The sequence below is a fragment of the Ascaphus truei genome, chromosome 5 (assembly GCF_040206685.1).
Source record: "Ascaphus truei isolate aAscTru1 chromosome 5, aAscTru1.hap1, whole genome shotgun sequence".
NCBI classification, from domain to species: Eukaryota; Metazoa; Chordata; class Amphibia; order Anura; family Ascaphidae; genus Ascaphus; species Ascaphus truei.
Genome location: NC_134487.1, coordinates 302,931,096 through 302,954,100, shown reverse-complemented (window position 1 = coordinate 302,954,100; position 23,005 = coordinate 302,931,096). Strand labels below are relative to the sequence as shown.

General features: G+C 46.4%; 1 protein-coding gene across 23 annotated transcripts in view; it reads left to right on the top strand.

Moving 5' to 3' along the window:
- Nucleotides 1-23,005, top strand: part of PLEKHA5 (pleckstrin homology domain containing A5) — a 196,052-nt gene that overhangs the window by 12,113 nt on the left and 160,934 nt on the right. The window lies entirely within an intron of this gene.

Genomic DNA, 23,005 nt, shown 5'->3' with positions numbered 1-23,005 from the left:
AGCTCCCGTGGCCATCTTGGATTTTTTCCCCCATAGGAAATACAAGGCTGCAAATATAGTGGGCGCGCAGGTTTTGGCAGCGCTATTTAAGGCAAAAAAACATTGCACTATATTCGGGCCAAATACGGTATCTATCTCTAGCAGTCTGTAAACTGGTACAATATATATATAAATTCCATATGAGCAGGCACTCCCCACTCATTGGAAGCTTAACGTTTCGGGCCTTTGTCAAGACACACAAGAGCAAAACAAACGTGGAATATATATTGCACTTTATATTACACCGGTTATTTCCCTCCACCGTGGCTTGACAAAGGCCCCAGTGGAGGCCACAACGTTGATCATACAATAAATCTTTCACATGTGGGCTTAGTGCCAGTTTATATGGACTTTCTGTATATATCCATGTCGCTGGGGTTTATTCACCTTTAAAGAACTGATATTGTTTTTCACCTGAGAATTGTGGTGGTATTGATTGTGTTTTTTTGTTTTTTAGTACACTATTTTTTTCTGGTCATAATGATATGGTACATGAAATGATAACTTTAATGATTACTTAATTATCACTCTTAACCCTTTAGTCTCTACTTACAATAGAAGCACATCTAACAATTAAAGGGTTGAATTGCCATGTAAGTAATTATATACTCCTGAGCTTTAGCAAAGAGTGCTAGAAGTATTGTCGTAAACGTCCATAATAAAAAGGCTTGACTCCTGATTTTAAAATCTATAGCCAAGTCTTTTCCTCATATTGCACTTAATCACACAGGCGAAAACCTTTCATGTTTTGCACTTGATCGTGGTGACATGAGAAATGGAGAATGAAAGGGGCAAAACTCTGACCTCTTATTAAGCGTCCGTGTTTGTTCCAAGCTTTCCATGCCCCGTCGCAATTTGCTCTCACATTTTAAGATTTATTCCCCATTTCAGCTGTGTTTGCCAAACTCTGGTCCATTTTGCTCATTGCACGTCTCTTGGTGACATGTTCTCTCTTTTTTTTTTTTGGAAACTGATATGAACAACATAGGGTTTTTTTATGTTCCCTTCGCAGCACATCCTGTTTGTGTAAGATATTTATTTTCCCATGGTCTGAAACATCTGAGGTCGTATTAGCACATAGATGCCTATAACATGACATGCCTGGGACCCCTCAACATTCTCCCCTTGTGTATTTATTTATATGTGTGACTTGTCAGACCGCCGGTACCCAAAAAGCAGGTGGTCAGCGGCACACTAATTCTTGGTAGACTCCACTAGCCGAATTAGTGTCTTGGTCCTACCGACTATACGGGAGTCCAGTCTGGGCTATGGCAAAAAGTCACCGAAACTTCTGGGGGCAATGGGACCTAAACGGGAGTAAAGGAAGTGGGGGGGTGGGGGGATGGGCGGGGGACGGATGGGAATCGGGGAGGCGAAGCTGGGGGGGAGGGAGGGTCTGTGTCTGAATCGTGGTGCATGTTACCTTTGGTTGAATCTCAGATGGTCGTTTGCGTCTTATTTTTATGCAAATGCAACTTTTTGTGTACTTTGTCGAGTTCCGGTTCTTGCTTAGTCTCTTGTGCTCTTTTATTTAAATTCTTGTTTAGAAAAGGCCCAGCGCCTGCAGTAGTGTTCACATGGCAAGACCTGCTCTTTATTTTCATCAAGCAGCACAGAGCCGTTTACCATGCACACTACGAAGGGTCTTGCGAAAAAAAAATTCCCCACTAATTGAGCGGGGCTTAGCAGCCATATAAATGTAGGTTTTTTAGGTGAAATTAAATTACAATTTGAAAAAAAAAAATGAGCGAGCGGGGAAAAAGAAACAATCTAGGCCATTATGTTTTGCATTTTATATATATATATTTTTTTAATTCAAGAGATCTCCTTTGGCCTTTCCAAATATAGCACCCTTGCTAGAAAATCCCTGCATGTCAGCCCTGGCAGCTGCAGGCAGTGTAGGGGTTACATCCTCCTCAGTACATGTGAGTTAGTCACATTGTTGTTACTATACATTGCCTTTTCTTAGAGGGGCAGTGTGCCTAGTTACAGAGATTGCCAGAAGGTCATGTGTACATGGTGTGACCCTTCTTGCAACATGTATTCTGCCCAGTAACTGGGAGTGTGGGTATACCCCTACCAAGGTTATAAAAGGGGCATGCATGTGCTTTCCCCTTCAGATCTCCCAGACTCCAGGAGGGACCTCACATATATATATAGTCAAGTATTATCCCTGTTTATTGTTTTCCTAGTTTGGGAAGTGCCCTTTAAGATAGATAATCGTTAAAGCTTGGAACTGTACAGACAGGCTCTCAGAAGGAGAGGCCTGTATTCAGCTACCGAATATCTTTATAGTTACATGCTGGACGTATCCTACCCCACTGTAGCAGGTAATTCCCATCTGCAGGACCAGGGAGAGACTTGTGTGGGCTGCAGGTGATTTCCAGTTAATGGTCTGGATCTGCATCTTGGCATGGCAAGAGGCTCTTTAATGAGATGCGCCACTACCAGTCTCATGGTGCGAGCGAAGGTATTGAACTGTTACTGCTGAAAGCCTGTCCTGTTCACAAGACTTGTGTATCTTCAAGATTGTGTGTGCAATACAAGAAGATATTCCCCAATAATAAATAATCAAACGTTCCTGGCTCCCTCTGTTATTAATCGCTCCTTTATACAAGCCGGCAGGGATCTTCTACATCTACCTGAGATGAACAGGTAACCGCTGAGCACCTACACCCCTTCTGAGCAGGTACAAACCCTGTCTCCGCCACAGAGACTGTTCCGACGACTCCCTTTTCACTGTACACCCTGTCCTGGATGCTGGGCTGGGGCAGGGGTGTTACACAACATTTAGTTTTTATTTTTAAAACGTGATGCGTCGGTTAGGATATAAGCTTCTTGACATATGAAATGTCTGGTCGGTTAATATGATGTTATTAATATGAGCAGTGTACAGATTACCATGGTAACCTCCGAAGCTAGAGATTAATAAGAAAATCTGGGTTTTCAACACCCCTTTTGGTGGGGAGATTACTGCATCTTTTAGTGTAACCTCCCTGCCCGGCTCCCTCGGGAGGTTACAATCGGTGTGGGGGTTATTGAACACCCGCATTGTATTTACCCTGTGTCAGGGGCTGTTTGTGGTGGGCTAGGCGATGGAAGGGATGGGAGCCATGAGCCTTTATAGTACAACTTCAATCTTTATTTATGTTCCCAGGCCTGGGGACACTGCAGTCACCGTACATGTAGATTGACATAGCTGCACTTCATTTCATTCTTACGGCGATCACTCTTGATACTGATCTCCCTGCATACCCACTCAACACACATGGGAGGTGCATTAAGTTGCTTCATATTGTGAATCGGGGACCCTTCTTATTAATAGTCTGTATCCCCTTTACTGCCCCATGCTGAGATCCCGGCCTGTTCTGTGTAACGTTGGTTACTTCCCACCCCTGCTTTGGAACTGCCACTTCCTCAGGGGCACTGAACACCGTGGGTGGGGCTCTGCTTGTAGGGCTGATCCCCAGACATCCTGGGGGCACTTCTGCTGCACTCCCGTTACTGGGACACGCTCTTCTCTCTTATGGCTGTACTATTGGATCCTAACTAAAAGGCACGGCCCCTATCTGGGACATAATAAAGGGGGACCTGATTTATGCTATACTTTGGGGAACATATTCCCTACCGCTACTCCCTGAAACGTTTCTCTCTGTTCCATGCTGGAACTCTCCCCCCCAGAATCCTTTGCTCCTGTCCATTTTATACATTCGGTTACGCAGCACTGCTGTGTCACCACTGGGTGGAGCTTAACACATACACTCACTGTTAACTCCTTGTTTACTTTAGTAACCAACTAAAGGGGCGGGGTGTTACAGTAGTTTGTAGGTTTGGGGTGCTAATGGATTACCTGTCATGGGCCCCACTGGTTATTGTAAATCTGAGTGCTGTAAAACGGACAGTATTTAGATCAGGGGTTGGCAAGTCCTATCCTCATGAGCCACCTACAAGTCAGGTTTTCAGGATACACTGAAGCAGGGATATCCTTAAAACCTGATCTGTTGGTAGCCCTTGAGGACTGGTGTTGGCTATCCGTGGTATAGGCCATTTATGTTACTAATTAAGAACAGTTCATTGAATAATTGCCAACATTTGTGCAACTGTAAATACTGGGAAGTTTGTAAAACCAATTAAAGCAGCAGTCCAAGCTGCCCTGTGTATATTTATCTCCCCTCCCCCTTTAATATGTGCATCAATACAATCCATACAATGATAAGTAATTAGATAAGTTGCCGATCGATCGGCGACGATTCGGCTCAGGCGGGTTCACTAAATGGCTGTCGGTGCAGCAGAAGAGGATCAAAGATGCAAACTTCTGAGGGGAAGATCATGTGACCAGGAAGTCACTAGATGCAATTGGTGCACTGCTAGAGAGGGCAGGGCTCAAAAAGGGGTGTGCCAGAGCCTGTTTCAGAAGAGGAAGGGGATGTGACATAGTAAATGGTTGCTATAGAAACCAAAAAAGTTTGTTACATTACGTGTCGTTTAGATTGTTTTATTTTTTTTTATATAAATGCTACAAGTATTTTCTCAGTACAGCACTGATTTCTTAAATAAATAAATAAAAACAACTCATGTAGGATGTTTCTTGGTCTGCTGCTTTAAGTGAAAGGTTGGGCTGTGTAGCTGCCCTCCCCCTGCTCAGGAAGACATATCTACATCTCTTCACAAGCAAGGGGAAGGTGTCTGAGCAGCGTATTGAGATGGAGCCGTTAGAACCATGAGCAACATATCTGCCGTGTGTACTGTAAATGTCTCTAACCTATAGTTTATGTCTGAGTGCATTACAATATGCAATATCCCATCAATGATTCATGTATATATGATTCATTACAGTTCTATTCAGCACAAAAACCAACTATATTCACCAGAAAGCACCCATCAAAAATGTATTTCTTTTTGATGTAGACGCCGTTGTATTGCAGATTCCTCTCACATAAAATGGACTATTTCTGTAAACTGTAATTTTGAGAAGTCAGACAGGCAGGGTGCGTGTGTGCGTGTGTGCGTGTGTGCGTGTGTGTGTGCGTGCGTTACATTGAGATGTTTCACTTTGAAAAATAAAGTTTTTTGTTTTGCTGAGTCAACAAAGAATGAAATAATAAATAAACTGAGCATATTCACACGTCTTGGACAGGTTGACAAAGCTGCATCTCCCCATTATCTCTTGGCATACAATGCTTCTGCTGCAGCCAGGGATTCTGGGTAATGACATACAAATGAGCAGTGTGTGTCACTTTTTACATGACCATTTTAACATCCTTTAAGGGATCCACGTTCAACACGATCAGATTTCAAAATAGCCTATCAATGGGGGAAATTCACTGAAGCCTGTTGGGCCAGCACCCTCAGTGGTTCAAAATGATTTTTAGAACTAAATATTAGGTCAAAAGAAAAGCTGGTGCTGTATGTAACTTCACGGTGAGTTAGAAAGTTACCCAAAGACAGGGGTTCGAAGTCCAGTCCTCAAGGCCCCCTAATATGTCAGGTTTTCAGGATATCCCTGCTTCAATCACTGACTGTCTTTGACAGAGCGACCACCTGTGCTGAAGCAGGGATATCCTTAAAACCTGACCTGTTGGGGGTCTTGAGGACCAGAGTTGGCCACCCTGCCCGAAGAACTCATTCAATGATGGTCAAGGAAAATGCATAAAAACATGTTTTTTTGTTTTTGTTTTGTTTTTCAAGCAGCTGCAATAATGTCATTTTCAATGTGCAGCCATTCCACTAATAAAATGGATGTGCAGAATTTGCATTTTTAAAGCCCCCTTTATGCCGCTACACGCTTCCCCCCCCCCCCCCCCTGTAAGACTGTCAGGGTTCTGCTCGCCACAAACCAGGGTCGGACCGCGAGGCTGAGGTGGGGTTGTAAAAGCACCGACCTGAGACCGCTCAGGCTGATCCGGATTGCGCAGTTCGTAGTCACATGTCGCAGGATCAGGATTGGAGAAGTCAGCATCGTCGTTGTACAAACCAGGGTCAGGACAGTAGACATCAGGATAAACATTGTTCAGGCAAGAGTTCGGCAACAGGTAGTCAGGAGAGCCCCGCTTCAGCTTAGGAGCGCGGGGTTGGCCTCTGCGCGAGCGACGACCATGGCCCATGGTACTGGTCACAGGAGATGGTAGGCAGACCAGAGTAGCACACCGCCTTGGTGCACCAGTGCTACAGCGCAAGAGTCCTGAGCGGGCTAGGGAATCCTCTGTCTCAGCGCAGGAACCAGGACACGGCCTCTCTATATTAGGGAAAGAGTAGGCCCCAGGAACCAGGAAGCTGAAGATACACAGGGAAACCTCCGCTTCAGTGCAGGAATCCAGGAGACTGAAGAACGCAGGGACGAAACATCCGCTTCAGCACAGGAGAACAGGAGGCTGAAGGACGCAGGACGGAACCTCCGCTTCAGCACAGAAGAACAAGCGGAAGCTTGAAGGAAGCTGAAGAACGCAGGACGGAACCTCCGCTTCAGCACAGGAGAACAAGCGGGAGCTTGAAGGAAGCTGAAGAACGCAGGACGGAACCTCCGCTTCAGCACAGGAGAACAAGCGGGAGCTTGAAGGAAGCTGAAGGACGCAGGACGGAACCTCCGCTTCAGCACAGGAGAACAAGCAGGAGCTTGTGGCAGAACAGGTTGTGACATCCAGAAAGGACTATGCTCGGCAGGGAGCATTATGGGGAAGACAGTACTTAAAGGCCAGCGGGCCAATCCTCGGAGGGGGGTGTGAAGGTACTGCTCCAATGAGTGAATGAAAGTCTAGGTTGCAGTGATAAGCTGCACAGCTGCAATAGATACCAGAGGGAGTGTGCATTGCCTTCGTGAGTGAATCCAGGCTGCAGCAAACGTCAGGAGAGGTGCTCCAGGACTGCACAGGTCTGCAAGGTAAGGCAACCAGTAAACCGTGGGGCGGATTCCTTACAGTACCCCCTCCTTCACGCGAGACCTCCGGGCGAACATGAGCACAGATAGAGTTGGGGCACCGGGAATTGTTGCTGAACCGTCTAGGATTGGGGGTAGAGTCGTGGTCCAGAGACTCGTGATTAGTCCTTAGTGTACCCCCACCCCCCGGTGAGAACTGTGGCCAGACAGGACCATCCATGGGCCTTGGGGACATTGAGTTGCTCCTAAAATTCTTTAGGTAGAAAGGGCATCCGTAAACGAGCAGTTCTTTGGTGATTACAGTTCTAGGATATGAGATTGATGGAAGAAACATCCTTGGTACATGGCTCGCCTCGCAAAATGACTTGGAAATCCAGGGCTGTGAAGAACCAGAGGGTTCCAGAGCAGAAACGGCAGGAGAACCCCTACAGGAAGCCCAGTCTTTAATAAATGAACCGGACTCTAGGATCAGCGGCCCTGATAGTTGATCGAATACACCAGGAGGAACTTTGTAACAGAAAAAGTCTTGGCTGACCACTGCATGTTGGAATTTGCGAGGAATTTTTCCTCTAGAAGGCTCCCAGGTAATGGTTAGTAAGGGTATAGGTTGGTTGGAAGCATCTCCCGGTGTTGGTATGGAAGGTGATAAGGCAAGCAGTAAACCAGGCATAGGGACCGAAATCTTGGGATACGTACAGAGTATTTCCAACTGAGAGGAAATAACAGGGGCAACCGAAAATTCCGAGGGACAAAACCATGGTTTAGCAGGAGCAGAGAAGCAAACAACAGTAGAGCTCTCCAATACTGGGAAATCTTCATTGGGAGATAATATTGTCAGTGAATCAGGAATAGTCCTTGGGATCTTCAAATCAGTAGCTTGAGAAAAAGGCAGAGCCAGGGTAGTGGTGGGAGGGAAGCTAACATCAGAAGCTGAAGTCTGTACCTCAGTGACAGGGCCCTGAGAATCAACAAGCAGCAAGTATGAACTATGAAAACTCTTAATGACAGGCACCTTAGGAGTACAAGGAGTCTTTTCCGAAACTGCAATGGCCCTAACCACAGGGGTACCTAACCTGACAAAAACATGAATAGGTGTGTTTTCTAGTGCAAAATCTCTGATCACAGGACTCCTAACCGATAGTGAGGGTGTCTGGGTTTGATTAGAGAAAAAATCAGATGTATTGATAAGTGACTTAGAAACAATTACTGAGGTTCTAGATTTGCTGGACATGTGAGAAAAAATACCCTTTAAGACAGGAGTTTTCATTTCTTCCCAGAGTAACCCCATGTTTGCTGGGGCATATTTAGACACAGTACTGAGGGACTGGGTTTCAGCAAAGGCAGGACAGCTAAATAGCTCAGATTTAAACCCCAGGACTTGTAATATATGCATGGTGACCTCAGACAGTACTAAGGAAGTGACCACAGATATGCTGATCCCTGGAGAATTAGCCTGGAGAGAGAAATCAGAGGGACCCCCAGACAGGATACTCATTGTAGAAAGAGCTTCAGAATCAGAAGGAGAATCATTACCTCTCAGAGTCTCAAAACTAGTAAGACACAATTCAGCGAAAAGGGAAACAGAGTGCAAGCTTTTTACTAATCTATATGAAAAAGCGTCCCTTTTGGGAGAAAACCGTGCGTCAGCAAACATTCCTGGGAACACAATATGAACCCCAGGAGGGACATACAGACTACTGTATGCCTTTAACCCTAAGCTTAAAGAGGAGGAGAACTCAGACAGTGCACGGGGGTTAATCATAACTGTACTGGTCTCTGAAGTAGGTATTTGGTAAGGAATGTCTGGGAAACCAGAAATTACTGCAGACTCCATAATGTGGGAACAATGCGCTGAATCAGGGATCACCGCTATGTGGGCGACAGGCTGGTTCAGTGAAATACCCGGGAGAAGGAACTCTGCGACCAAGCTTAGGGAAAAACCTGACTCCAGAATACATTTATCAGGAACCAGAACTTTAGCCGAAGTCTCCGGAGACGAAACTGCGGAAACTTGAGCTGAAGCAGGGGATTTATAGCAAAGAATATCTAAGGACTCCGTACGGTTATGGGAATCCCTCAATGCAACCTCTGCTGTCATACTTGTGGACTCATTCTCTGAGGCTAAAACGAAGGCATTAACTTGGAGGCAGCAAGAATTTACAGGGGTTAATGCAGACAATGCCTGAGAGTAAAACATAGGTAACCTTTTCTCTGTATTAGGACAGACCAGGAATCTCTCCTCTGAAGCTAGGGGCGTGACCATGGCTGACAGAGAACAGGGATTTACCAAAGGAAACTCAGAGAGCTGCCCCACAGAGGTTAATACAGAAATAACCCTGGGAACAGAACTTAGGGATTCTTTCTCTGACGGGGAAAGCGCACAGGACTGCCTAGCAGAGTTTAAAGCTGGAAAACCCTGAAGAGCTGGAGTAACAGATTCGGAGTTAGAAATAGGGGAACAAAGGGACTTATTCTCTGATAGTAGAACCTTAGTGTTGGTTAGTGAAACATGTGTATTCTCCAGGGGAACCTCACAGGACTGATCGGCAGGGGTTAACGTAAACCTATCATTGGTGTCAGGGAACCCGGGCATACAATCAGAGCTAAGGACTGTGGCAATCACTACGCTGGGAGATATTGGTAATGGTTCCGTTTGGTCATCTCCTGGAGAGGGGGATACGTCCCCCGGTTTAGCAACAGGACTGGCAGCCGAGGGAAACCGCCAAAGGACGGCGTTAGCGGCCAAGAGACGATCCTGTTTTAACAAGCAATCATCCAATACACAGGAAAGTAAATGCAGCGTCTCGTGAGCGAGAGCCACCATGACGGAAGGGTCCGGGAGTACTACAGGAATGTCCAAAGATAAAGCCAGAGCATTGAGTGTACTACAGGCGTTGACCAGTTCCACAGGGCTCACCTTATCCCCAGTTAAAGGGGAATCAGGGGAGAAAACACTGTTTGCACTGGCCAAAACACTGGCCAGATACTGTTTTAAGTCTCTGAGGCAGTAAGCCTTATAAACCAGATTATTACGGCATTTCTTTTGCAAGGGAGTCAAACCCTCCGACATAAACGGATCTTCCATCAGGGGTATTATATCGCACAAATAATCATTCTCAAACTGGGACTGGTCTACAGGCCGGGACAGGTTTTTAGGCAAAAACTTACCAACCCGCACCTCAGCGGGGTCCGAGTTTGTGGGGCCGAGCATACTGTCAGGGTTCTGCTCGCCACAAACCAGGGTCGGACCGCGAGGCTGAGGTGGGGTTGTAAAAGCACCGACCTGAGACCGCGCAGGCTGATCCGGATTGCGCAGTTCGTAGTCATATGTCTCAGGATTGGAGAAGACAGCGTCGTCGTTGTAGAAGCCAGGGTCAGGACAGGAGACATCAGGATAAACATTGTTCAGGCAAGAGTTCGGCAACAGGTAGTCAGGAGAGCCCCGCTTCAGCATAGGAGCGCGGGGTTGGCCTCTGCGCGAGCGACGACCATGGCCCATGGTACTGGTCACAGGAGATGGTAGGCAGACCAGAGTAGCACACCGCCTTGGTGCACGGGTGCACCAGTGCTACAGCGCAAGAGTCCTGAGCGGGCTAGGGAATCCTCTGTCTCAGCGCAGGAACCAGGACACGGCCTCTCTATATTAGGGAAAGAGTAGGCCCCAGGAACCAGGAAGCTGAAGATACACAGGGAAACCTCCGCTTCAGTGCAGGAATCCAGGAGACTGAAGAACGCAGGGACGAAACATCCGCTTCAGTGCAGGGATCCAGGAGGCTGAAGGACGCAGGGACGAAACCTCTGCTTCAGCACAGGAGAACAGGAGGCTGAAGAACGCAGGACGGAACCTCCGCTTCAGCACAGAAGAACAAGCGGAAGCTTGAAGGAAGCTGAAGAACTCAGGACGGAACCTCCGCTTCAGCACAGGAGAACAAGCGGGAGCTTGAAGGAAGCTGAAGAACGCAGGACGGAACCTCCGCTTCAGCACAGGAGAACAAGCAGGAGCTTGTGGCAGAACAGGTTGTGACATCCAGAAAGGACTATGCTCGGCAGGGAGCATTATGGGAAGACAGTACTTAAAGGCCAGCGGGCCAATCCTCGGAGGGGGGTGTGAAGGTACTGCTCCAATGAGTGAATGAAAGTCTAGGTTGCAGTGATAAGCTGCACAGCTGCAATAGATACCAGAGGAAGTGTGCATTGCCTTGGTGAGTGAATCCAGGCTGCAGCAAACGTCAGGAGAGGTGCTCCAGGACTGCACAGGTCTGCAAGGTAAGGCAACCAGTAAACCGTGGGGCGGATTCCTTACAAAGACACACTGTTTATTTGATAAATTTTTGAAGATTATTGAAGCACCGACATGACCCATCACCATTTTACTGTCAGACAGGTTTATATCTGGGTCTCGTTGAATTCTAGTTGGAACGCCCGTTATGATAACTGCAGAATTACAATGCCTTCATTGCAATACCGTGTTTCTATGAGCGAGGTTTTGGATAAATGTTTTTCTTACATTCTCACATGCTCTGGGCCTTGGGATACATTTAAAGCTGCAGTTCAGTCTTTTTTTTTACATTTTTTTTTTAATTCAATAGTTTCATGTGGGCAATCTCTAAATACCTAAAGAACTGTTTAGCTGCCAGTCAATTCGTTCTCCATGTATTGATCGGCGAAATTTGGCGACATCTTTAGATATGGGAAATATTTTTCATCTGCTGTCAGTCAGTGGAAGATCATGAATATTCATGAGCACTCCTGCACTGACGTGCAAGAGGGAGGGCAGGGCTGACAAAGGGGTGTGCTAGGGCTTGTGACAGGACATGAAGGGGCAGTGCCTTAGCAAATGCTTGTTAAAATAGAATACAAGAAAATTGGTCTTTCAAAGTTGTTTTTTTAAGAACAGAAAATGCTTAAAGTATTTTTTCTTACTACAGAACTGATTTATTAAAAAAAAAACCCACATGCAGGATATTGACTGAACTGCAGCTTTAAGTTCCCACCTGTCAAACTGCAGAGTATGTGCGGGGTGAGCTGTTTAAGTGTGAGGAAGCTCTCTTAGTTTGGAGTTAACTTTTTAATCCTCTGTGCAGTTAAATATGGAAAAGAGAATAGGATGGGGCGGGCTGATTAAAAACAAAAACTTTTGATGAAGTTCAAAGTGAAATGATGCTGATCTGTCCCTTTTCATATTGATGTTTAAAACTTTGTTGAAATTTCATCTGACTTTTTTTTTCTGTCTTCATGTTTAAATATTAAAATTGAAACCATTTGTGATTGAATGCAATTTGATATGACAACCCCCCCCCCCCCATCCTCCCCAACCTGTACAGCACTGCGTACTGACAGCGCTGTATAGGAACACAATCGTCTGAAAAATATCCCTTATTGTGTACTATGTGCTATCTACTGTTTTCTTTCCCTTTTATCCTGCTTTATACAAGGTATATATTTAGGTCCTGATAGCTTTCCTTCATTACGTTTGATGCAAGTTCTGCACCATTTGAACGGCTGTAATTTTTTATATGTAGCCATGCCTGGCTTGGCTTCTAATCTGCCCTCCCTGACATGCAAGCCCTGGTAACAGTGCAGGCAGTATCAGGACCAATCCAGGGTTTTTCCCACAGCAAGCAGCTCCCTTGAGTGATGGGGGAGGAGGTAGGACAAGGCCGGCGTTCTGCCCAATCCTGTATTAGGGAGTCTGGGAAGAGCAAGGGCTGCCCTTAAACAGGGGTGGAAGTCCAGGGACCATCCTAAGGATGGAGGCCGGTTGTACTGTGAACACAGAGACTGTTATGCTGTGCATGCAGAGAAAGGAATAAAGTGTTCCAGTTGTTCAAATATACTCCTGCCTGGTGTGCAATCTATCTGGGGCGAGTAGAGTAAGTTCTCCTGCAGGAATTGCCTTCATCTTACTGGAGCCTGTAGCAGATGGATGCGCTGATCACCGTGAGATAAAGACCAGTTATTTACCCGAGAAGCCTGTCCTGATGTCCCCAACACCACCGGCGGAACACTCCATATCCTGTGAGCCAGCAGGTAACCAGCACATGACACGGTGTAATGGTTCAAACTTCCAGAGGGTGGGGGAAACACCATTACATATATGTGCCACATATATTTCATGAGTAGTGTCATCGTTACCCGTTTGAGTGAAAGTTGGTGCATTGTTGCTTCTCACTGAATAGGGGAATAGAAGCCTAATGTATGGATTCTGTAAAGCGTAAAAAGACAATAAAATCTAAATATGTATCAAGTTTTGGTAGTTATCCATAAGAATAACATTTAATTCACTTCAGGACATTATCATAATGAAGTTGGAGATTTTGAGGATTAAGGGGCAATTTTATAGTTTCCCAGGCGGCTGTTTTCTGCAAATTCACTTCGTTGTGCATTTTTGGTTAATATAAAATGTCCCCTAAGTAGGCTTTGAAGTGTGCGTGCGTGCGTGCGTGTGTGTGTGTGTGTGTGTGTGCGCGTGTGCGTGTGGTGTCTTGGCAAGCTCAAAACCCAAACCCACTGTATTATATATTTGTTTGTGTCAATTTGAATGCTACTGGCAGTGACCAAGTATACAGCAATAGGCAAAGCCGCTCCAATGCTGCATCCAGTATGACATTTGCACATATACATTACAGTGGCTCCAGGGTTTGCTGCCTAAACATTTGTAATAACGGCTTCAACATGACGTGTTTTTTAAAAGGAAAATAATTCTTATAGGCTACTTGGATAACATGACTGTACCAAAATGTGCCTCAAAGAAATGCACTTTGGCGGAGATTCCAGATTTAAATTTGCGATTTAGCAACATTTTATTGGAGTTGAAATAATAAAAGTATCTAGACATGCAGTTTCTTGAAGTTCTTGAAACTTTGAAAATTGAACTTATTATTTTTTTGTATAGACGCTTCTCTTTCTTGACGGATGCGTTGGATGTTGGCATGGTTACCAGCATCTGTTCAGGGCATCTTATTTATATTGCAAATTACTCTGAGTCAAGAGGGAATGATGCATTGAAATGACTATTAGCAGAACGAGCAGTGGTAGCTTCATCATTTAAACAATCATGTCTATGGGGGAAACAAACCGTTTGTGTCTAAACCTGTGGAGGTAAATCATTTGCTGAGGGCCTCCCCACTTTGATATATGCTTAACTAGCTGATATACCCAGCGTTGCCCGTGATGTAATGTTCTGCCTCCCGCATCCTCCCTCTCAACTCCCTTCCCCCCCTCTTCACAGCTGTTCAGGCTTCACCCCCTTCTCTACTGACTCCCTCCCCCCTCTCTCTCCTGACTCCCTCTCTCCCCCCCCTCTCTCCTGACTCCCTCTCCCCCCCTCTCTCCTGACTCCCTCTCTCCCCCCCCCTCTGCAGGAGGCATCTGCAGGAGGAAGGCGGTCCTTCCGGAGGCTGCCTGCCCCACTGCCTGTCCTCCCGCCGGGGGGGGAGAGAAGTGAGCGTTGGCGGCTGGGGCAGGAGGGCCGCGCCGTGCTTCCCCTCCGTCCGGGAGCCGGTGGGGGGGAGGGAGAGGGAGAGAGAGTTGGGTGACGTCATAGAGCCGGGTGACGTCATAGAGCCACCAATCTGATTGGCCAGAGGCTGAGGACCAATCAGATTCACTGCAGCTAGTACCAACCTTTCGATTTTATATATTAAGATATAAAATGATGTTTTAACTAGCATGTTGCTAATAGAATAATAATAATAATAGTAATAATAATAAATAAATCTACAGAAAGTATGAGAAAGCGGGGAGATGTGCAGGGGATAGTGAATCTCGCCTGACCTCCGCAGTAAATCGGATTCATCTCTCTGGGTCACTCACGCACTACAACAATTCAGCAAAATATGCGTAACCAACATACAGTAATTAAAAAATCAAACACTTCATGTGATAGTCAAGAAAGGCTAAATAATGGTAACGGCACAAGTGTGTACGCACCACCATAATCATGGCATATATCTACTGAACAAAAAATAAGGGGTTAGGCAAATGGTGGCGGCGTTTCAGGTCATTCCTAACCCTTTTCATGCCAAGTCAAAGGGAAAACAAAATGGCTGTTTGCCTGCGTTGCGCGAACCCATAAGGATCCGGGGCTTCCTATTGGTCTGCATGATGTAGGGGATTTAAATACCTGGAAGCACCAGCACAACTTTTACCACAAAGTATCTCTCGAGACAAGCAGGTCCTGGAGCTGGCATGGACACCGGTCATTTGTGGGACCCCCAGCTTCCTATCCTGATAAAGCAAGGGTGGGACTGCGGGGGAACGGCTGCATGAAGAACCCTTGCCCTTTATCTATCAGGTTAATATATGTTGTAAAAGGAGACCGTTAAATACATGTTGCTCGGTAATGTGGGGTAAATATACAGCACTATGTGTTTGATACTTACCTTGTTTTTTCTACCCGCTTTGACTCGGGCTATATATCATTTTTACATTCACTTCGACGTAAAAGCTTTTCCCGATTTATAGTTACTTTAATTCTGATATTGCATAAGATTTTAATTTGCGGTCTAATAATCCCTGTGTGTGGATCTATGGAATCTCTTTTGTGTAATCTTTCACATGACATTTGATGAGTTGGAGCCCTAGAAGCTATTTCTACTCCAAATTGTGTGATATGCGTGTCCCTGTTTTTGTTTCTAGCCCCCCATGTATTAGATCTGGGAAGGGGTGTTTATGATTATTGGTAAAATAATAACCCCCCGAGCTGCTACTTCTCCGGGGGTATGAAGAATTTACTGAATACAAATAAAGTTTCCGTAACCCGTGTTAATTTCCGCTCCCAGAACCCATTTCTCCTGAGAGAATTGTGGGATCTTCCTAGTAATTAAATGCCCCCCCCCCCCCTCCTTTCCTGCTGGAGCTCCCATGCTGGCTGTATTTGCCTTCAGAAGCAAGTAGGAAAATAAGGCAGTGCACTGCCAAGGGAACAGAAGGAGGCTCACGGCATGCAGCATCAAAAAAAAATATTTATTCCATAAAAAGTGGACCAGATGTCCCCCCTAAGTCACAGTAGGGGTCCACCAACACGTTTCGGGCAGTATGCCCTTTCTCAAGGTGTGGCTTTCTACATACTCCTGTATTTGCCTTCATCCTGGTGTATTTCAAGACAAATTATACCGCACTCCCACCGCCATCCAGTGATCAGAGCCTCTGCCCTTCATTCTGCACTCCCGCCACCATCCAGTGATCAGCTTCCACTGCCCTTCATACTGCCCTCCCACCGCCATCCAGTGATCAGAGCCTCCTCTGCCCTTCATTCTGCCCTCCCACCACCATCCAGTGATCAGCTTCCACTGCCCTTCATTCTGCCCTCCCACCACCATCCAGTGATCAGCTTCCACTGCCCTTCATACTGCCCTCCCACCGCCATCCAGTGATCAGAGCCTCCTCTGCCCTTCATTCTGCCCTCCCACCACCATCCAGTGATCAGCTTCCACTGCCCTTCATACCGCACTCCCACCGCCATCCAGTGATCAGAGCCTCCTCTGCCCTTCATTCTGCCCTCCCACCACCATCCAGTGATCAGCTTCCACTGCCCTTCATACTGCCCTCCCACCGCCATCCAGTCATCAGAGCCTCCTCTGCCCTTCATTCTGCCCTCCCACCACCATCCAGTGATCAGCTTCCACTGCCCTTCATACCGCACTCCCACCGCCATCCAGTGATCAGAGCCTCCTCTGTCTTCATACCACACTCCCACCGCCATCCAGTCATCAGAGCCTCCTCTGTCTGCATACCACACTCCCACCGCCATCCAGTCATCAGAGCCTCCTCTGCCCTTCATACCGCACTCCCACCGCCATCCAGTGATCAGCTTCCTCTGTCTTCATGCCACACTCCCACCGCCATCCAGTCATCAGAGCCTCCTCTGCCCTTCATACCGCACTCCCACCGCCATCCAGTCATCAGAGCCTCCTCTGCCCTTCATACCACACTCCCACCGCCATCCAGTCATCAGAGCCTCCTCTGTCTTCATACCGCACTCCCACCGCCATCCAGTCATCAGAGCCTCCTCTGCCCTTCATACCGCACTCCCACCGCCATCCAGTGATCAGCTTCCTCTGCCCTTCATACCGCACTCCCACCGCCATCCAGTGATCAGAGCCTCCTCTGTCTTCATACCGCACTCCCACCGCCATCCAGTCATCAGAGCCTCCTCTGTCTTCATACCGCCCTCCCACCGCCATCCAGTCATCAGAGCCTCCTCTGCCCTTCATACCACACTCCCACCGCCATCCAGTGATCAGAGCCTCCTCTGTCTTCATACCGCCCTCCCACCGCCATCCAGTGATCAGAGCCTCCTCTGTCTTCATACCGCACTCCCACCGCCATCCAGTGATCAGAGCCTCCTCTGTCTTCATACCACACTCCCACCGCCATCCAGTCATCAGAGCCTCCTCTGCCCTTCATACCGCACTCCCACCGCCATCCAGTCATCAGAGCCTCCTCTGTCTTCATACCACACTCCCACCGCCATCCAGTGATCAGAGCCTCCTCTGTCTTCATACCGCACTCCCACCGCCATCCAGTGATCAGAGCCTCCTCTGCCCTTCATACCACACTCCCACCGCCATCCAGTGATCAGAGCCTCCTCTGTCTTCATACCGCACTCCCACCGCCATCCAGTGATCAGCTTCCTCTGCCCTTCATACCGCACTCCCACCGCCATCCAGTGATCAGCCTCCTCTTCCCTTCATACCGCCCTCCCACCACCATCCAGTGATCAGTAGTCTTTTGTTAAAGGAATAGGTCTCCTTGCCATTGTCATACCTGACCTGACTTCCTTCCAGTTGCTTAGTCAGGAATTTTTCGTTTTCAAATAACTATATACACACACACGCACAACCTGTCTGTGACTGAGCCACCTGTGCTGAAGCTGGTATATCCTGACAACCTAGCGTGGTGGAGGCCCTGGAGGACTGGAGCTGTGCGATTACATTCTTCACCATACAGTAGATGTTGTACATTGTTAAATCTTGCTGTTCAGGTGAATGTTTGAGGACCTTGGCACATTTCCCACATCACCCCTTCCTTAAGAAGGGGCTATGTACCTTCCCTTACACAGCAGCGGGCGTGCTGCTCCAGCTCTGCTGCTAGCCCAGGTCAATCTATCACTGATGGACATCAAAGCCTTCAACCGGGACCAGTTTGGAGCAAATAGTTTCAACTGCTGAGGTATATAGTTCCATCTTAAGGAAGGGTGATGTGGGAAATGTGGCGGTTTTTGTTGTTGTTTTTTTTAAAATAGCCTTGTATATTTCATGTGCTGTTAACACATTATTTTTAGTATTGATTACATAAAGTGATTTATTATATTGATTTGTCTATTCTTGCGCCCCCTTTTATATGTTATGGGGTTTACCGGCCCTGTTGGATCACGGGAGTGAGTGGGAGCAGCAGAATTAACCAATGCTTGGAGCACTAGTTAAATTATCACCAGCGCAGCCTCACCTGTACATTTGGACCTTTTGGTACTGAATGCGCTTCGAGAAAGATGTACTTTTTGTAAATGTAAATTCGGGTCTAATGTGGATTCACATAGGAGAATGAAAATCGATTCCGTAATTCCAAGGTTGGGTGGGGAAAGCACTTTTTTTGTTACTCTGCATCGAGACTCATTTAGTTCAAGTTCTATTGTATTAGTGTTTGCTTTAGTGTAGTGTAATGAGAATATATATGCATCTAGACTATTAATGCCGCGTTAGAGGACAGAGCTGTGAAGGACATGCTTTTCCCAAATGTACGGTTACAAAGCGCCAAAAACGTGGCTTAAATGTAGAGCCCACACGTAGGGATAAGGTACTTCAACTTCTGGCTGCAGAAAGCAATACTGCCAGCTCTTTAATAATCTTAAGAGATGCCTTGAAAGTTGGTTTATTCACTTTATATTACAGTAAAATAGAAGCTAACTTGGAATTTATACCGTGAAAGCCTGTAAGGTTCCTCCTCTGACATGTTTTTGGAGCAAAACAGTGCTTCTTTGGAGAGGAAGTCCTTTCTATTACACATCACGAAAGACTTGGTAAATATCGCAAACCTCCTCAATCATTTGATTACATAAAATATTAACATTTTAAATGGCCTTTTAGGGATTGGCTCCCCCGTGGCCCTGCAGGTGGTCCCAGAACAGCGCACACATTTTAAGGGTGGTGGCGGCTGAATGGAATGCGCCACGTTGTCACTACACCTAGTGATCACGTGACTAGGTCTGCAATGTTCATGGCACTGTTAATAATGTGGTCAATAAACTATATTTTAACCCATTAAACCAATCACTGCACCAATATTTTGCTCTGGTCCTGGTTTGGACTGCCTCTTTACTATAGCATTGCCTAAATGTGTAGAATTGTATAGGATCCTAGCTTGATGCTTTACAGCAGGGGTGGAGAACGTCAGGCCCGGCCCTCGAAATCATTTGGTCTGGCCCTGCTAAGGCAACTGCTATAACCGAGGTCACGCTAATTTTTTTAAAAATGGCCGCCTCGCGCCCGATCGGGAGGAGGTGATGTGAGGCGCCGTCAGCCCTACAAGATCCCCAGCAGCCACTGTACTAGCCCCAGCAGCCACCGTACTTCCCCCCGCACTCCCCCCGCAGCAGTCCCGCGCACTTCCCCAGCAGTTCCCCCCGCACTTACCCCAGCAGCCGCCCTACACGATCCCCCCAGCAGCAGCAGCAGCAACTACCAGAGGTAGGGGGCGGGGGGGATCTGTGTGCCTGCATGCCTACTGTGTGCCTGCCTGTGTCTGTATGGCCCGCGAACAATGTTATAAATATCCAAATGGCCCTTGGCAGAAAAAAGGTTCCCCACCCCTGCTTTACAGTGTATAATCTGGTCAAGGTATACTGTACTTGCTCACAATTAATTACGTAAAGTAGTAAAATCTTCTGTTTATCATTTCATTTGTTTATACATTAGGGAATGAGACAATCAACTACCCCCAGTATATCGGCATTCTGTAAAGATATCTATATATCTGTGATCCGCAGCACTCACCAAGTGATAATCAAAAGATACATGTATTCCATCTGGCAAACCATGTATAAAATGGGCGACATTTTGGACTATCAAGCTTGGCAAAGGACTGGATAGTCCAAACCATTGCCCATTTTATACATGGTTTGCCAGAATAAATGTAGGTTTTGATTATTGCTTGGTGAGTGCTGCGAATTCCTTTCCTCCATACATGCTATATGGAGCTTGATGGGGATCCCGGTGCTCTTCTGCGTGCACCCTATGGGAAGCCAAGTATTCTCTTTTACTACAATTGTTGAGTGCCCCAGGCATTACGTGTGTGTGGTGTGTGTGTGTGTGTGTGTGTGTATATACGTATATTGGTTGTAACCGGTTTGCTGTTAGGCGGGATTACAATACATGGATTATCCTGTGAGGTGTTGAGGCGTGTGGTCCATAAAACCTGGGAGATGTAATTCCCTTCCACTTTAAAGCCATTTCTGATACTGTTCAGTCCTACTGTTTGGGGTGGGGGGGGGGGGGGTTGAGGGTAGGGGGGTTCTGTGACTTTGGGTGACTGCTATACAGGCAAAGAAACTCAGCGGTGTCGGTTTCACCAACCAAGGTTTCTCTCGTTCTGATCGCATAAAAGCAGATAGGCCAGGTTTTCAAGATTTCTCTAATATTTACATATTAAGCTGGCTCTAACGGTCACTAAAACAACTCTTAGATTTGTGTTGCCCTGAAAAACCTTGTCTTTTACAGTAGTTGCTCTCGGGCACAATTTGCAGAAGTCTTCTGACTAAGCATGGCCAGCCCGCTCCGTGGTTCCAGCCCTGCCGATTCTATGTACTTAAACGCCTCATTACACCCCCCATTACATTTCATTTGAAACCTATTGTGTATTCCTGATCCTCCTAGTCCTGGAGCTACACGTTCCTCGCCTATATACTAGTACTGTGTTCTGCCTTATGCTGGCCATGGTCATTCTGAGATGTACTAGTAATGCTGTGTTTTTCCTATTGGACAGATCCCTGTCTGCAGGATATGGAGCAATCGACATACACCCTGTAATTTGGTGGAACTAATGTGGGAAGATGATGGCTAATGGGTAGCGTGGGAGAGAGGCTATTCAGATATTTGTCACATTGTGTTTTAAGACCAGGAACTTTCTTATTTTTTTTTTAGTCACTGAAAATAAGAAACATTATCGCTAGGTTTTACCCAGTCTAAAAAAGATTAAATGTTTTCTTGTGTCAGAAACGAATCTTTGAGTCCTGTGGGATTTTTGTGCTGGTCTCTAAATCCGTATGTCCTGTTTCCATTTGACTACAGATACAATTGCTGCCGTATTTAAGTTGGTCACTTTGTTTGATTCGAGTGTCGAGATATTGTACCAGAGAACAAATCATTGTGGCTCTGCCAGGGTGTTCTCCCTTCGTTTTTCTATCTACCTCCGAATACATTTTTCTCCCTTATACTCCTCTTGCGTCTCACTTCCGTCATAAAATGTAGCATCAGTAATTATGTCAAAATAAAGAACAGATGAGTGTGTATTCATAGGTTTTCCACGCCCTCGGTATGCAATGACCTCAAACCTCTTTTCGTTTGTTTTTGAGGTTTATTGGTGGTTGCATGCCTTACTGTGTACCTAAAGATGCATTCATATCCCTTTAACTCGCTGTAATTGTCACACTAAAAATAGACACTTTTTATAATCGTGTTTTGTCTTCAGCCTAGCCACCTTAAAAATAGTGAGGTAAGGGCCACGCCCCTGTGCAAAAAAAGTCCTGTGCAAAGCGGCAAGGCAAGGTCGGTGTGCTGTGTGACATCTCTTGCTGTCCAGTTGCAGAGTGAAGAAAGATATGGGATAAATATATAGTTATAGTTGGCATCTGCATCAAAACTAGGAGGTGCGGCAGCTGCACGGCTAGTGGGAACCACATAATGGCGGAGTTTCAAAGCTCCCGCGGGCCAATAGGCCGTGACGTTATCCGGTTTCGCTTCCTATTGACCCGCGTGACGCAGGCGCTTTGCCCAGATACCAGCACCCACTTGGGGAGCAGGGGGTCCCCGGAGCTGAAATGAATGGGGTCCGGCTCCGGCGACTCACTTCAAACCTATGTTAGAAAATTATAAATGTAGAAAGGGCTTGAATTGCTCCTTTTTAAATGACCTTAATTAACAAACTATAATAATTATTTGCAAAACCCATGGGCGCAAAGTATGAACGGTGACATTGATGGTGTAGGCTACGTCTGTGGGGTCTTATTTCTCTCCCATGGACCAGGATGCACCTAAACATAGTGCAATCATTAATGATGTATGATACCCAAGTTGCAAGCACATTTTATTCATGTATGATTTGAAGAAAATGTCACTTTGAGTTTTAAGTTGTGATTTAGGCATCTGATTAAAACATGCAAAGTTTTTCCACAGGCGTACTGTAGGAAAACAGAACAGGTGGCGTTTGTGAGAGACGGGGAACTGTGTGTGTGTTGCATTTATTTATTTTACAATAATTGTGCTCCCCTTGTAGTGTATGGAAGAATGCCTGCGAAATCACAAATAATACCATGAAGTTCTGTTTGGAATGTCGCCTTGATGATGCATGTTATGGTTATTAAAGAGGTTTTTAGTCCAACCTGCGTACTGTTTATAAGCTTGCAAGTTGAATTAATCAGCATCTCTTGGTGATCTTTACAGAAACCAGGATTCAAAGGGATGTTTTGTATAGGTAGTGCTCAATATAGCAAATGTCTGCTCTTGAAACACCCCCTCCCTTTTTTTAAATTTGTAACATGTTGCTGAAGTGCGAGCTTAAAGTGCGCATTTCAAGCTCCACTGGCACTGGAGGGGACATACATGTGTAGCCCCCTTTCCCCCGTGTCTAGGGTGACTACGTGTGCTGTGTTACCTGATAGGCTCACAGGAGGCCTGATCCTCCGCTGCAGGGAGCCTGGGGTGTACCTGATTCGTCCGAACAGCGCCTCCACCTGTGGAGGACACTAGCACTGCTGCATACCCCCTCACAGGACCTAATGTAATGAGCACACACTTGTATATAGTAACAGGTTTACTGAACGTAGCTAACACTATAACACAATAACCTTTGTTATGCTGACCTCGCATGGCCGTA